At 41.0% G+C, this 16,942-nt stretch overlaps 1 long non-coding RNA gene across 1 annotated transcript in view; it reads left to right on the plus strand.

Moving 5' to 3' along the window:
- The first annotated feature begins 4,583 nt into the window (after nucleotides 1-4,583).
- Nucleotides 4,584-16,942, plus strand: part of LOC138853627 (uncharacterized) — a 17,023-nt gene continuing 4,664 nt past the window's right edge. Inside the window, exons 1-2 of the long non-coding RNA XR_011392820.1 lie at nucleotides 4,584-4,714; nucleotides 7,445-7,561. This is a non-coding gene — a long non-coding RNA (uncharacterized lncRNA). The remainder of the gene's footprint in view (nucleotides 4,715-7,444; nucleotides 7,562-16,942) is intronic.

Genomic DNA, 16,942 nt, shown 5'->3' on the forward strand with positions numbered 1-16,942 from the left:
AGACAGGTTGCTGGATTTTCAGCCTCGGCTGTGAGGGGGATACATGAGTATGCAGATGCTGAAACCTTCGTGAAGGTTGTATATATTACTGTAGTGACGTGGGACTCTGCTGGTCTAGCGAAAGTGGGTATAAAGTTGACACTTGCCTCAAGGAGCCCTAGACGTTAACAAACAATGACAGCATCAAAACTGACAGAATTTGATGGGGCAAGACGCTGCTGTATCTGTGAACTATGACAAAGACCTGGTCAGTTTAATTACACTAGTGGTCCCGTGAAGGCTGAAATATATTCTACCTACAAATGTTTGACATAAAATTTGGAAAGGCACCGTACCATTAAGGCGTGACACAAACCTAATCGATAAAACATGGTCTATTGGCGGGTCTTGGATAATGTAAATGCAAATTATGAACAATGAAAGTACTCAAGCAGCAGTGCGGAGAAAGAGAAGTGGAAATATGAAGTAGCCTTGCAGTATTTCCAAGTCTTAGTGATAAATATTTATTACACACCGTGGCAATAAAGACCACACTGGTGTGCTACTTGTTAAAGGCCTAAGGATTATTAAAACAAGCGTCAAGAAAGGTAGTTGACTGCAGTGACAAAGCAACCTTAGAGTACAAGGAAGACTAGAAAGCAAAATAAGATCAGAGATTGGTTAAGGAAGTTTAGTGTAAGGGAAAGGATGAGAGGGAACAAAATAATGTCATTACTGCCACTGTCGGGGCCCTATGAGAAGTGTGGAGGTTAAGTACACACACGAGAGGTAGGAGAACGTACGGTGAAAGGTGTAAGTAGTGGGAAGTATACTGACTTCCTCCTTCACTACATTATTCGTACACAGTGTGTTTTATTTTATTAAAAAGAGTGTAGTAAGAACAAAATCATTAGAATGTATATTTTTTTCACTTAAGACGTCCGATATAGTCATATTCAACTAATAATTAAAACAATAGGTGTTTGTATACCTTGTGTATTGTTCTTACAGCTTTCAATAATAGCTGTCAGCAGTAAGTGAATGGAAAGCCTATTACCGTATTTCCATTGTATCACTCATAAAAGAATAACTCACATTCAACAGTACAAACATACATATGTATTTTCGGTGTAGCTCAAGACCGAAAATATTTACGTTGTTATCTTAATGTTGAATATGGGTTATTGTTACAGATTACCCATACTGGCAGTGTACAGCTCACTTAGTAAGAGCCTAATATCAACAGAGAACAGAAGGAAAGTATTATTTACCTTGTTCTTACCCATTTTGGAAATTCTACAAAATAATTTAATGAAGACAACAATAAAATACAGCAATAAAATAATAAGTTTCTAAACTATTGAAGAGCATTATTTATACCATGGATCGATATGATAGATTTTATATTCGTTTTATCTTCATCACAAGACTGACACAAGGATGTGTGTGGGATCTTCGAATTTGATACCCATTATTTTCAAGGATATCTTATCAATAGTACTGAGATGTTTAACAACACTCATCCTTGCTTCAGCCACTGAGCCAGTCACAGACCTCAGTCACTAGTACCTTCAGAATCAAACCTGTGGAAAATTACATTTATCTGGATGTAACTCATAATGTACATATCAGTATATGGTAACAGATAATTATTATTTATCAAAGTTACTTAGACAAGTAGGAATTTGGGACACCTAGGTCGCAAAAATGTCCCCCTTCGATACCTACAACTGTCATATCCACAAGTTGCTCTAGACCTATTAATTATAAATGAAATATACAAAACCAGGAATTCTAGTAAATATATAAGTTTGTGGACTGTATATTAAAATTAATAAATGATTATATATATATATATATATATATATATATATATATATATATATATATATATATATATATATATATATATATATATATATATATATATATATATATATATATATATATATATATACACACACATTTACATAACAGAAGGAGAATATATCTTAATATCACCCACCAATTTGACTGGAGATTAAGGTTATCATACTCAGAAAACCTCACTATCTATCCATGAAAATAACACTGGCCAGAGTTACAACATAAGACTTATCTGAGGTTCCTGTAGTTGTCTTGTCCAGTCGCCTGATATCTCAAGTTATGCAGGAATGCACATCCAACAATTTCGGCTCCTATTTGAGAGGTGTCAGCCCAATTTAACCTCTAGAGCACGAAAAATTCTTCCCATTATTCACTAACGTTTGTGTTAGCTAGTTCAAACATGGCGAGTCTCTTCTGCGCAAGCGCAGAATTTCCCATTTTTATAACATAATTTTTATTAAATACAGTATGGCCATCTATTATAACTACTGTATTTCTGGAAAATATATATACAGTATTTTCCACAAAACCACTGACAACTCCTTCTAGGAGCTACTAAATGGTACATCTAATGACTAGACCCGAGTCAGAAATCTGTATCCTGACGAAGACCGACCAACCTTCTTGAGGAAATAAGGATTCATATATTCTTTTAAAGAACACTACAATGTTCTTTAGTCCATTAGCTGGACTTATTCCTGCCTGTAACAGAAAACAATATGAAATTCTTAATTGGTTTATGCTCTTAGCAAGTTATTACTGCATATCTATGCTAATATGCAAAGACTAAATGATCAAATTTTCAACCACTGTAGTTGCTATTTACTTTAATAATCGCTGTTCAAGCCTTTATTAGCAGAGTTAATTAACAGGATTGTTTCCAAGTACCTTAATAATTAATATCCAGTCCTTTGCATCCAAGTTTCTAATTAACTTACGTCATTGCTACAGCATTCTGTAAATAAAATAATCCATAGGTAACTGAATTATGTTGCACCTAAATGATTGCTTTGGCATAGTAATATTGTAGCCAGCCTACTAGCTAATTCTTCCTTTTTTTTAAAGGCTGCACATAGTGCAGTATGTCCACCAGCCTTCAATAATTATCCCTTTCTCCATTCCTCAGTAGGAATATAAACAACACCTGTTTAAGGATCTCCTTGGTTGTTGGTAATTGAAAAATGTATGCATGCTCACATGAAAACACTCGTGATTTCACACATTTTCTCTGTGGTTATTGACATACAGGTTGTAGTCACGTTTTGTCATCGATTCCAGTCAAAACTTATGGAAGAGTTGATCACATGTCTTTCCTCCATGCAAGTACACTCTGGGCCAGGAGCTGTGACTCGACCTCAGTAACTACAAATTAGAGAGTACTCAGGCTGATGGGAAATTTCCATGTTAAGGTATTATCCATAATAGGCTATTCATAATTTACTAGATGGGTACATTACAGGGATTAACCTCGTTATGCAGGGATTAACCTCGTTATCCAGGGATTAAACTCGTTACACAGGGATTAACCTCGTTATATAGGGATTAACCTCGTTATACAAGGATTAACGTCGTTATACAGGGGTTAACCTCGTTATACAGCGATTAACCTCGTTATACAGGGACTAACCTCGTTATACAGGGATTAGTCTTGTTATACATGGATTAACCCCGTTATACAGGGATTAACCTCGTTATACAGGGACTAACCTCGTTATACAGGGATTAGTCTTGTTATACATGGATTAACCCCGTTATACAGGGATTAACCTCGTTATACAAGGATTAACCTCGTTATATAGGGAGTAACCTCGTTATACAGGGATTAACCCTGTTATACAGGGATTAACCACTTAGCTGGATGGTTAATGGGGTTTCAAGCCTATCGGCTACACAAGGGCGATTGTGGTTGCACAATAACCTTTTGACCACCGGGTAAGAATATTTAAATAGCTAAAATAGGGATCGAAGTAAACTTAGCATATTTACTCTGAGAGAAATACACCCCTTAGGGTATATATGTTGTGTCAGCACTAACGACAGTGGCTAAGTTAGGTTCAGGTCAGGTTCGTCAGGCAACAGAAGTGTTTCCTGACATGCCACTTTTGGTCATCTGACCGAGACCTTCCACTAGTTTGCTGAGCCACAACCATTTAATACTAAAAAGAATACGTATATAATTTAGTAAAACAACTTGTTGTTATATTCGTCAGGACGAAGCCCTAACACGGGTCTCAATCTTTCGACGTCTGGTTGCTTCTCCAGCAGTCAGGGGTATAAGCAAAATATTAATTTTCCACTTATTTTAAAGCAATTATGTAAATTTTCTGTGAAGTTTTTAAAGAAAAAATAAAACGTAAAACAATTATGCTACAAAAGTTTGTGATTTAGCTAATAACTAAGAAGCCATTTGCAAAATAATGTATATTATTTTACACACACACACACACACACACACACACAAATATATATATATATATATATATATATATATATATATATATATATATATATATATATATCAAGGACCCCAGTGGAAATACTAACTTATTCTGATTTTTTGGGGATTATCCTAGGTAATTTACACTATATACGATAATTGTATTTATATGTACATGTGCCTAAATTAACTTACTTAAACTTACTCATTATATCTTTAAAATTGGAAAACAAAGAATCAAATTTTGTCAACTAAAAAGACTAATAACTCAGCACATGAATTTAGCAAATGTAGCAACAAGCCCGCCAAGCTCAGCGTCAGTCAACATGAGAGACGTTGAGGTGACCTCCACCACCACACGTTAATACTCACTACAAGCTTCACGTCTCTCTCAACTTAAGCTCAGCAAGTTGTCATCGTCTCGCTGAGGAGGTCAGAAATAATCCATGTTTCCATTGATCACAGAGGGTTGGTGTAGTGATTCCCTGAAAAGTTGAACACACATATACAAAAAGTCGAACTGACTTATTTCCAGTGGGAAGATTAGGTCACCAGTGGTTACTGTGTTCACCACCAGAAAGTTCTGCATGTTCGCTTTACTGTGCATTGTATACAGGCAAAGATATTTTTTAGGGAGTTAGTGTGGAAGGCAGGACAAGAATAGGCTTGTGAGAGCCTGAAGTTTTCAGAGATCATTGTGTTGATGTGTCAGCCCCACCAGCCACTCTACCAGGGACATCAACTTACTCTGCTCTACATTCCCCTCAAGGAAGGTTCCTTGATGTTGGTGAGGGGCTCTTGATTTAGGGAATTGGATCTGTGCTCCAGTTCCCCGAATTAAGCCTGAATGCCTTCCACATCCCCCCCAGGCGCTGTATAATCCTACGGGTTTAGCGCTTCCCCTTTTTAATAATAATAATAATAATCTGCTCTACATTAACAACCACCGTTATATATGTCGTGTGGAATAGGAAAAAACTTGCGATTTGGCTTAAATAGCAACGCTCTTCTTGCCGACCCCTCAAGGGAGGTTCCTTGACGTTGGTGAGGGGCTCTTGATCTAGGGAATTGGATCTGTGCTCCAGTTCCCTGAATTGAGCCTGAATACCTTCCATCCCTCCCCCCCCACATGCGTTGTATAATCCTAAGGATTTAGCGCTCCCACATGATTATAATAATAATAATCTTCTTGCCGAATAAGGCAAGCGAAAATTTATGTATACAATAATTTCTGGAAAATCATTCTAAAATTAGCGAAAAAAAATATTTTATCGTGTTTGTTTATTATTACATTATTGTCAACTTATCTAAAATATATTTAGTTGGATTAGGCTAAATTAAATTGCGCTTGTTATAATAAGGTTAGGTAAGTTTTCTTTTTGGTACAAAATTATTAATTTTTACATTAACATAAATAAAAAAAAAAAAAAACATGTCTTTAAACGTACAAGAGAAAATTTTAGAAAGGACTTAATTTTGAATGAGTTCTTGCTAATTGATCAATTTTGCCTATTGGCATACACACACACACACACACACATGCACACACACACACACACACACACACACACACACACACACACACACACACACACACACACACACACACACACACACACACACACACACACACACAAGGTGGACAAAGACAGGATGTTCCAGAGACTGGACACAGCAACACGGGGACAGAGTTGGAAGCTGAAGACACAGATGAATCACAGGGATGTTAGGAAGTATTTTTTTCAGCCACAGAGTAGTCAGGAAGTGGAATAGTTAAGGAAGCGATGTAGTGGAGGCAGGATCCATATATAGCTTTAAGCAGAGGTACGATAAAGCTCATGGTTCAGGGAGAGTGACCTAGTAGCGACCAGTGAAGAGGCGGGGCCAGGAGCTTGGACTCGATCCCTGCAACCTCAACTAGGTGAGTACACACACACACACACACACACACATACATATATATAAATATATATATATATATATATATATATATATATATATATATATATATATAATATATATTTTTATTATATATGTTTATATATATATATATATATATATATATATATATATATATATATATATATATATATATATATATATATATATATATATATAATATAAAGAAATGTGAAAGAATAGTGACTTTCCAACAGCTTTCCTGATTTATCACATTATCAAGGAACTGGACACAGAGAAGTATTTACATTTTTCAGTTTACTTTTCATGCTAAAGAGAATGGCTTCTGTTTTCCTGAGGTGCAGCGATAGCTTGTCTACAAACCATTTGCTGCAGGAGAGACTAGTTCTAGTGATAGTATGTTGGCTATATCTTGTGAGGCTATACCTGAGACTAGCAGAGCATTGTCTTCTGCATACAACAGAAGCTTACTCTTGATACTGATGAGCATGTCATTCACATAAAAATAATAAGGAGCCCAGAATACTACTTTGGAGAACCCCCATATGCTGTTGGCAGTTCTGATTCTGTACTATTGATCTTGACAATTTGTTTCCAGTTGCTCAGGTAGGACTTAAACCAGTCTGCAGAGTCTATGCCAGCAGCTTTGCAGTTTCTTATATGTATATTAAAGTTAACTGTATCGAATGCTGTTTGCATGCCAAAGGTCACAATACCCATGAGATTCCCTAACGACATTTGAATTCTCAGGTTGGTTATTAGATTAAGTAGGGAGGTGTCGATCGAGTAAGGTTTCAGGAAATCTTACTCGATTGGTAACTATAAAGAATACTTTTGTCATCGCTTCATCTTGCTCCTTTGGAATGATGTATTTACTGATTATTTACTGATCTGAGACTGCATGTTTTAAAAGGTGTAGATAAAACCACCATACCATTAATTTGTAGGTTAAACAAGTAGCATGGATGACAGAGGAATTATTTATTGACTGGTTTAAGCGTCACTTTATTCCTGAAGTCATGTTTTACCTGTACAGCAAGAATTTTGCATTCGAGATTCTCCACTATTGATAATTCCTGTACACATTCAGAAGCTTTGTTCCAGTAAAACCATTAACTTTAGTGCCAGATCTTCAACCACAATTAAAATTCAAATATTTGCTTTGCATAATTTCTTAGAAATAAATTTCTCCAAAAAATCAGTAAATTGAAGTTTTTGAGAACATCTCTGGATACCCTCCAGCTGGTGGAGGGCCCCTGGGCTGCAGCCCCTGAAGCCCATGCCTTAATCCAGCCCTGGCCAAAGAATCCCTCTCCACTGTTCAGAATCATCGACATACACCAGCACCCACAATTTAAGGTAAGAAATATTATTTCTGTAAAAGTTGTAGCCTTAACCAATGCATGAAACATAATACATCTCGACATCCAGCTACAACTACATTATCATTTTTTATTTACAATTTGGGGGATCTAAAAAAAAGTTGTTGCCATTTATGAGGGTCAGGAGAACGTAACCTTATTTTTCCCATATGTTCTTCAATTTGTATTAGACATTCTTCTGGGATTAGACACCATTTTCAAGAGCATAACTAACATAATCGATGGTTAAGGTCTGTGTATGCAATATATATATATATGTACATGTATATATATATATATGTACATGTATATATATATATATATATATATATATATATGTACATGTATATATATATATATGTAAAGGTATATATATATGTCGTGCCGAATAGGCAGAACTTGCCATCTTGGCTTAAATAGCAATGCTCATCTTGCCATATAGGACAAGTGAAAATTTGTGTATGCAATAATTTCGCCAAAATCATTCTGAACCTAACGAAAAAAATATATTTCATTGTGTTTGTTTAGTTTTAAATTACTGTAAACAAATCTTAAATATATTTAGTTGGGTTAGGCTAAAATAAATTGCTCTTGTTATAAAAAGGTTAGGTAAGTTTTCTAAGTTACTTTTGGTTCAAAATTAACAAATTTTACATTAACATTAATGAAAAAAATATATCTTTAAACATATAAGAGAAAATTTTGGAAAGGACTTAATTTTAAATGAGTTCTTGCTAATTGACCAGTTTTACATATTCGGCACGACATATATATATATATATATATATATATATATATATATATATATATATATATATATATATATATATATATATATATATATATGTATATATATATATATATATATATATATATATATATATATATATATATATATATATATATATATATATATATATATATATATATATATATATATATATATATATATTTATATATATATATATATATATATGTCCTGCCGAATATGTAAAACTGGTCAGTTAGCAAGAACTCATTTAAAATTAAGTCCTTTCTAAAAATTTCTCTTATACGTTTAAAGATATATTTTTTTCATTAATGTTAATGTAAAAAAAATTAATTTAGCTCCAAGAGAATCTTAGAAAACTTACCTAACCTTATTATAACAAGAACAATTTATTTTAGCCTAACCCAACTAAATATATTTTAGATTTGTTTACAATAATTTAATACTAAACAAACACAGTGAAATATATTTTTTTCGTTAGGTTCAGAATGATTTTGGCGAAATTATTGCATACACAAATTTTCACTTGTCCTATATGGCAAGATGAGCATTGCTATTTAAGCCAAGATCGCAAGTTCTGCCTATATGATCGACACCATGCCTAACCCTTCTAGGGTAGGGTAGGTGCCTGAGCCCGAGCCTTTAGCTCATAAGACTGTCATTCCCATTTGCTCCCTTGGGGCGGGGATGGCAGACCAGAGAGGCCTAGCTTGTGGCTAGGCCTGGGGACAGTTGGTCCCAAAGATGAGGAGGTACTTGTGCCTCCTCCCATGGGAGACTTCGGTCTCAGACACTCCCTAAAGAGGGAGCCAAGGCAGGGGCCACCACTTGGAAAAGGCCCGGGCCGGGAGAATACCGGCTAATCTTTAATAATAATAATAAGTTCTGCCTATTAGTCACGACATATATATATATATATATATATGTGTGTGTGTGTGTGTGTGTGTGTGTACTCACCTGGTTGTACTCACCTAGTTGAGGTTGCAGGGGTCGAGTCCAAGCTCCTGGCCCCGCCTCTTCACTGGTCACTACTAGGTCACTCTCCCTGAACCATGAGCTTTATCGTACCTCTGCTTAAAGCTATGTATGGATCCTGCCTCCACTACATCGCTTCCCAAACTATTCCACTTCCTGACTACTCTGTGGCTGAAGAAATACTTCCTAACATCCCTTTGATTCATCTGTGTTTTCAGCTTCCAACTGTGTCCCCTTGTTGCTGTGTCCAGTCTCTGGAACATCCTGTCTTTGTCCACCTTGTCAATTCCTCTCAGTATTTTGTAAGTCGTTATCATGTCCCCCCTATCTCTCCTGTCCTCCAGTGTCGTCAGGTTGATTTCCCTTAACCTCTCCTCATAGGACATACCTCTTAACTCTGGGACTAGTCTTGTTGCAAACCTTTGCACTTTCTCTAGTTTCTTTACATGCTTGGCTAGGTGTGGGTTCCAAACTGGTGCCGCATACTCCAATATGGGCCTAACGTACACGGTGTACAGGGTCCTGAACGATTCCTTATTAAGATGTCGGAATGCTGTTCTGAGGTTTGCCAGGCGCCCATATGCTGCAGCAGTTATTTGGTTGATGTGCGCTTCAGGAGATGTGCCTGGTGTTATACTCACCCCAAGATCTTTTTCCTTGAGTGATGTTTGTAGTCTCTGGCCCCCTAGACTGTACTCCGTCTGCGGTCTTCTTTGCCCTTCCCCAATCCTCATGACTTTGCACTTGGTGGGATTGAACTCCAGGAGCCAGTTGCTGGACCAGGTCTGCAGCCTGTCCAGATCCCTTTGTATTTCTGCCGGGTCTTCGATCGAATGAACTCTTCTCATCAACTTCACGTCATCTGCAAACAGGGACACCTCGGAGTTTATTCCTTCCGTCATGTCGTTCACAAATACCAGAAACAGCACTGGTCCTAGGACTGACCCCTGTGGGACCCCGCTGGTCACAGGTGCCCACTCTGACACCTCGCCACGTACCATTACTCGCTGCTGTCTTCCTGACAAGTATTCCCTGATCCATTGCAGTGCCTTCCCTGTTATCCCTGCTTGGTCCTCCAGTTTTTGCACTAATCTCTTGTGTGGTACTGTGTCAAACGCCTTCTTGCAGTCCAAGAAAATGCAATCCACCCACCCCTCTCTCTCTTGTCTTACTGCTGTCACCATGTCATAGAACTCCAGTAGGTTTGTGACACAGGATTTCCCGTCTCTGAAACCATGTTGGCTGCTGGTGATGAGATCATTCCTTTCTAGATGTTCCACCATTCTTCTCCTGACAATCTTTTCCATGATTTTGCATGCTATACATGTCAGTGACACTGGTCTGTAGTTTAATGCTTCATGTCTGTCTCCTTTTTTAAAGACTGGGACCACATTTGCTGTCTTCTATGCCTCAGGCAATCTCCCTGTTTCGATAGATGTATTGAATATTGTTGTTAGGGGTACAAATAGCACCTCTGCTCCCTCTCTCAGGACCCATGGAGAGATGTTATCTGGCCCCATTGCCTTTGAGGTATCTAGCTCACTCAGAAGCCTCTTCACTTCTTCCTCAGTTGTGTGTACTGTGTCCAGCACATGGTGGTGTACCCCACCTCTCTCCGTCTTTCTGGAGCCCCTTCTGTCTCCTCTGTGAACACATCTTTGAATCTCTTGTTGAGTTCCTCACATACTTCACGGTCATTTCTTGTTGTCTCTCCTCCTTCCTTCCTTAGCCTGATTACCTGGTCCTTGACGGTTGTTTTCTTCCTGATGTGACTGTATAACAGCTTCGGGTCAGATTTGGCTTTTGCTGCTATGCCGTTTTCATATTGACGTTGGGCCTCCCTTCTTATCTGTGCATATTCGTTTCTGGCTCTACGACTGCTCTCCTTATTCTCCTGGGTCCTTTGCCTTCTATATTTCTTCCATTCCCTAGCACACTTGGTTTTTGCCTCCTTGCATCTTTGGGTGAACCATGGGCTCATCCTGGCTTTTTCATTATTCCTGTTACCCTTGGGTACAAACCTCTCCTCAGCCTCCTTGCACATTGTTGCTACATATTCCATCATCTCATTAACTGGCTTCCCTGCCAGTTCTCTGTCCCACTGAACCTCATTCAGGAAGTTCCTCATTCCTGTGTAGTCCACTTTCCTGTAGTTTGGTTTCATTTGTCCTGGCGTTCCTGCTTCCCTCTCCACTTGTAGCTCTACTGTGTATTCGAAGCTCAAAACCACATGATCGCTGGCCCCAAGGGGTCTTTCATATGTGATGTCCTCAATATCTGCACTACTCAAGGTGAATACTAAGTCCAGTCTTGCTGGTTCATCCTCTCCTCTCTCTCTTGTAGTGTCCCTTACGTGTTGGTACATGAAGTTTTCCAGTACCACCTCCATCATTTTAGCCCTCTATGTATCTTGGCCCCCCATGTGGCTCCAAGTTCTCCCATTCGATCTCCTTGTGGTTAAAGTCGCCCATGATCAGGAGCTTTGCCCTGCATGCATGAGCTCTTCTGGCCACTGCAGCCAGTGTGTCAACCATCGCTCTATTGCTCTCGTCATACTCTTGCCTTGGCCTCCTGCTGTTCTGTGGTGGGTTATACATCACTGCAATTATCACCTTGGGACCTCCAGAGTGAAGTGTTCCCGCTATGTAATCACTTTCTTCTCCGCTGTCTCCTCTCTCCAGCTCATCAAAATTCCATCGGTGTTTGATCGGCAATGCCACTCCTCCACCCCCCCCTGTTCCTTCTGTCTTTTCTCAGGATCTGGTATCCCCCTGGAAAGATGGCATCTGTTATCATACCTGTAAGCTTGGTTTCTGTGATCGCTATGATGTCTGGTGATGCCTCTTTGACTCTTTCGTGCCACTCCTCCCACTTGTTTGTTATTCCATCAGCGTTTGTGTACCATACCTTCAGTTTCCTTTCCAACACTGTGGTTTGGGGGGCCTGTGGGGGTGGGAGACCTGGTAGCATACTGTGGGATTCTATGGTTGGGGGGTTGGGTGGAAGCTGTGGGTATGGATTGTATTGTGTGTTGGGATGGTGTGATAGGTTGTGGGGTTCTGAGGATAGTTGTGTGTGTGCTTGCCCTTGCTGCTCTGTTCTGCTTTGACTGACCTCTGCTGGTTCCACCCTTGTCTCCTTTTCTAGCTCCTTTCGCTTTTTTGTCCTCTCCCTCAGCTGCTGTCTCTCTGTGTTCTGTCTCTGTCTAGGAACACCTTCTTGTACTCTTCCGAGCATTTCAACCGTGGTTTCTCTTGGAGGATCCTGTTCCGCACTGTTTCTGTCCTGAAAATCAGCTTGATCGGTCGATTTCTCCCCTTTAAGTACCCCCCTATTCTCTGAAAATTTACAATCTCATCCATGTCTTCTCCCCCTATTTCCGTGATGATTTTCTCAATCTCCTTTCTTTCTTCCTGCCGTCTTTCAGTGTGTGTCCTTTCCTCTCTCTCCTGAAGCCCATGGATAATCACTGATTTTGCCCTTTCCTCCTCCCATTGCCTCTCCCTCTGTGACTCTGGTTCCTGTCTGTATGTGGTCATTTTCTCCCTTGATTTTTCCAGTGGCTCTTGGTAGCATGGTTGTGCCTCAGCATTCGACCTATCTCCCTCTCCATCTGCACCCATCTGCTCTTCCCTTCCACTCCCTGGCCCTTCTTTGCAGGCTGATATGACCTTAGCATAATTCATATCTCCTTCCTTCCTGTTCAGCCTCTCAGTTTCGTATGGTGTGTCTTCTCTGGTCGCTACCCCTGAGACTTGCTTCAGCCTGTTTACCTCAAATTCTAGGACCTTTACCCTGGCTACTGCAGTTTCGACTTGTGCCTCCCAATTCTTCGTCTCCATCTCCAACCTCTTTTCCCATTTCACAGAGAGCTCTTTCTCCAATTTTTCAGAAAGCTCTCCTAATTTTCTCTCCCATTCTTGCTCTATCCTTTTCCACTGCTCCTTCATCCATTCCTCCCTACCAGTACCATTGTCATCTGATCCCTGATTCCTGCGAGTCCCAACCATTTTTTTTTTTAGTGAAAGAGAGAGAGAAAGAGAAAAAGAAAAAGGGGGAGAGAGTGAGAGAGAGGGAGAAAGAGAGAGAAGGGGAGCCTAGAAGGAGGGGAAAAGAAGGGAAAAAGGGGGAGAAAGTGAGAGAGAGGGAAAAGGTAAGAGAGAGGGGGGAGTGACAAGGGAAGAGAGAGAGAGAGAAAAGAAGAGGAAGAGAGAGAGTAAGAGAGGAAGAGAGAGAGGGAGAGGGAGAGAGGATGAGAGAAAGGGGGAGAGAGAGAGAGAGGAAGAGAGAGGAGAGGAGAGGGAGAGTGGGGGGGGAAAGGAAGGGCTAGAGGGTCACTTCACAGGAAGGTGTGAAATCCTGTATATGTGTGTGTGTGTGTGTGTCTGTATGTATGTGTGTGTGTGTGTGTGTGTGTGTGTGTGTGTGTGTGTGTGTGTGTGTGTGTGTATGTGTGTGTGTGTGTGCATGTGTGTGTGCATGTGTGTGTGTGTGTGTGTGTACTCACCTAGTTGTACTCACCTAGTTGAGGTTGCGGGGGTCGAGTCCGAGCTCCTGGCCCCGCCTCTTCACTGATCGCTACTAGGTCACTCTCCCTGAGCCGTGAGCTTTATCGTACCTCTGCTTAAAGCTATGTATGGATCCTGCCTCCACTACATCGCTTCCCAAACTATTCCACTTACTGACTACTCTGTGGCTGAAGAAATACTTCCTAACATCCCTGTGATTCATCTGTGTCTTTAGCTTCCAACTGTGTCCCCTTGTTACTGTGTCCAATCTCTGGAACATCCTGTTTTTGTCCACCTTGTCAATTCCTCTCAGTATTTTGTATGTCGTTATCATGTCCCCCCTATCTCTCCTGTCCTCCAGTGTCGTCAGGTTGATTTCCCTTAACCTCTCCTCGTAGGACATACCTCTTAGCTCTGGGACTAGTCTTGTTGCAAACCTTTGCACTTTCTCTAGTTTCTTTACGTGCTTGGCTAGGTGTGGGTTCCAAACTGGTGCCGCATACTCCAATATGGGCCTAACGTATACGGTGTACAGGGTCCTGAACGATTCCTTATTAAGATGTCGGAATGCTGTTCTGAGGTTTGCTAGGCGCCCATATGCTGCAGCAGTTATTTGGTTGATGTGCGCTTCAGGAGATGTGCCTGGTGTTATACTCACCCCAAGATCTTTTTCCTTGAGTGAGGTTTGTAGTCTCTGACCCCCTAGACTGTACTCCGTTTGCGGCCTTCTTTGCCCTTCCCCAATCTTCATGACTTTGCACTTGGTGGGATTGAACTCCAGGAGCCAATTGCTGGACCAGTTCTGCAGCCTGTCCAGATCCCTTTGTAGTTCTGCCTGGTCTTCGATCGAGTGTATTCTTCTCATCAACTTCACGTCATCTGCAAACAGGGACACCTCAGAGTCTATTCCTTCCGTCATGTCGTTCACAAATACCAGAAACAGCACTGGTCCTAGGACTGACCCCTGCGGGACCCCGCTGGTCACAGGTGCCCACTCTGACACCTCGCCTCGTACCATGACTCGCTGCTGCCTTCCTGACAAGTATTCCCTGATCCATTGTAGTGCCTTCCCTGTTATCCCTGCTTGGTCCTCCAGTTTTTGCACCAATCTCTTGTGTGGAACTGTGTCAAACGCCTTCTTGCAGTCCAAGAAAATGCAATCCACCCACCCCTCTCTCTCTTGTCTTACTGCTGTCACCATGTCATAGAACTCCAGTAGGTTTGTGACACAGGATTTCCCGTCCCTGAAACCATGCTGGCTGCTGTTGATGAGATCATTCCTTTCTAGGTGTTCCACCACTCTTCTCCTGATAATCTTCTCCATGATTTTGCATACTATACATGTCAGTGACACTGGTCTGTAGTTTAATGCTTCATGTCTGTCTCCTTTTTTAAAGATTGGGACTACATTTGCTGTCTTCCATGCCTCAGGCAATCTCCCTGTTTCGATAGATGTATTGAATATTGTTGTTAGGGGTACACATAGCGCCTCTGCTCCCTCTCTCAATACCCATGGGGAGATGTTATCTGGCCCCATTGCCTTTGAGGTATCTAGCTCACTCAGAAGCCTCTTCACTTCTTCCTCGGTTGTGTGCACTGTGTCCAGCACTTGGTGGTGTGCCCCACCTCTCCGTCTTTCTGGAGTCCCTTCTGTCTCCTCTGTGAACACTTCTTTGAATCTCTTGTTGAGTTCTTCACATACTTCCCGGTCATTTCCTGTTGTCTCTCCTCCTTCCTTCCTTAGCCTGATTACCTGGTCCTTGACTGTTGTTTTCCTCCTGATGTGGCTGTACAACAGTTTCGGGTCAGATTTGGCTTTCGCTGCTATGTCATTTTCATATTGTCTTTGGGCCTCCCTTCTTATCTGTGCATATTCATTTCTGGCTCTACGACTGTTCTCCTTATTCTCCTGGGTCCTTTGCCTTCTATATTTCTTCCATTCCCTAGCACACTTGGTTTTTGCCTCCCTGCACCTTTGGGTAAACCATGGGCTCATCCTGGCTTTTTCATTACTCCTGTTACCCTTGGGTACAAACCTCTCCTCAGCCTCCTTGCATTTTATTGCTACATATTCCATCATCTCATTAACTGGTTTCCCTGCCAGTTCTCTGTCCCACTGAACCCCGTTCAGGTAGTTCCTCATTCCTGTGTAGTCCCCTTTCTTGTAGTTTGGCTTCATTCGTCCTGGCCTTCCTGCTTCTCCCTCCACTTGTAGCTCTACTGTGTATTCGAAGCTTACAACCACATGGTCCCTGGCCCCAAGGGGTCTTTCATATGTGATGTCCTCGATATCTGCACTACTGAAGGTGAATACTAAGTCCAGCCTTGCTGGTTCATCCTCTCCTCTCTCTCTTGTAGTGTCCCTTACGTGTTGGTACATGAAGTTCTCCAGTACCACCTCCATCATCTTAGCCCTCCAAGTATCTTGGCCCCCATGTGGGTCCAAGTTCTCCCAATCTATCTCCTTGTGGTTAAAGTCACCCATGATCAGGAGCTTTGCCCTGCATGCATGAGCTCTTCTGGCCACTCTAGCTAGTGTGTCAACCATCGCTCTATTGCTCTCGTCGTACTCTTGCCTTGGCCTCCTGCTGTTCTGTGGTGGGTTATACATCACTGCTATTACCACCTTGGGACCTCCAGAGTGAAGTGTTCCCACTATGTAATCACTTTCTTCTCCGCTATCTTCTCTCTCCAGCTCATCAAAATTCCAGCGATTTTTGATCAGCAACGCCACTCCTCCACCCCCCCTGTTCCCTCTGTCTTTCCTCAGGATTTGGTATCCCGTTGGAAAGATGGCATCTGTTATCATACCTGTAAGCTTGGTTTCTGTGAGAGCTATGATGTCCGGTGATGCTTCTTTGACTCTTTCTTGCCACTCCTCCCACTTATTTGTTATTCCATCAGCGTTTGTGTACCATACCTTCAGTTTCCTTTCCAACACTGTGGTTTGGGGGGCCTGTGAGGGTGGGAGACCTGGTGGCATACTGTGGGGTTCTATAGCTTGGTGTTGGGTGGAGGCTGTGGGTATGGATTGTAGGGTGTGTTGGGATGGTGTGATAGGTTGTATGGTTCTGAGAGTAGTTGTGTGTGTGCTTGCCCTTGCTGTTCTGTCCTGCTCTGACAGACC

Source organism: Cherax quadricarinatus, chromosome 35 (genome assembly GCF_038502225.1).
Source record: "Cherax quadricarinatus isolate ZL_2023a chromosome 35, ASM3850222v1, whole genome shotgun sequence".
Taxonomy (NCBI): Eukaryota; Metazoa; Arthropoda; class Malacostraca; order Decapoda; family Parastacidae; genus Cherax; species Cherax quadricarinatus.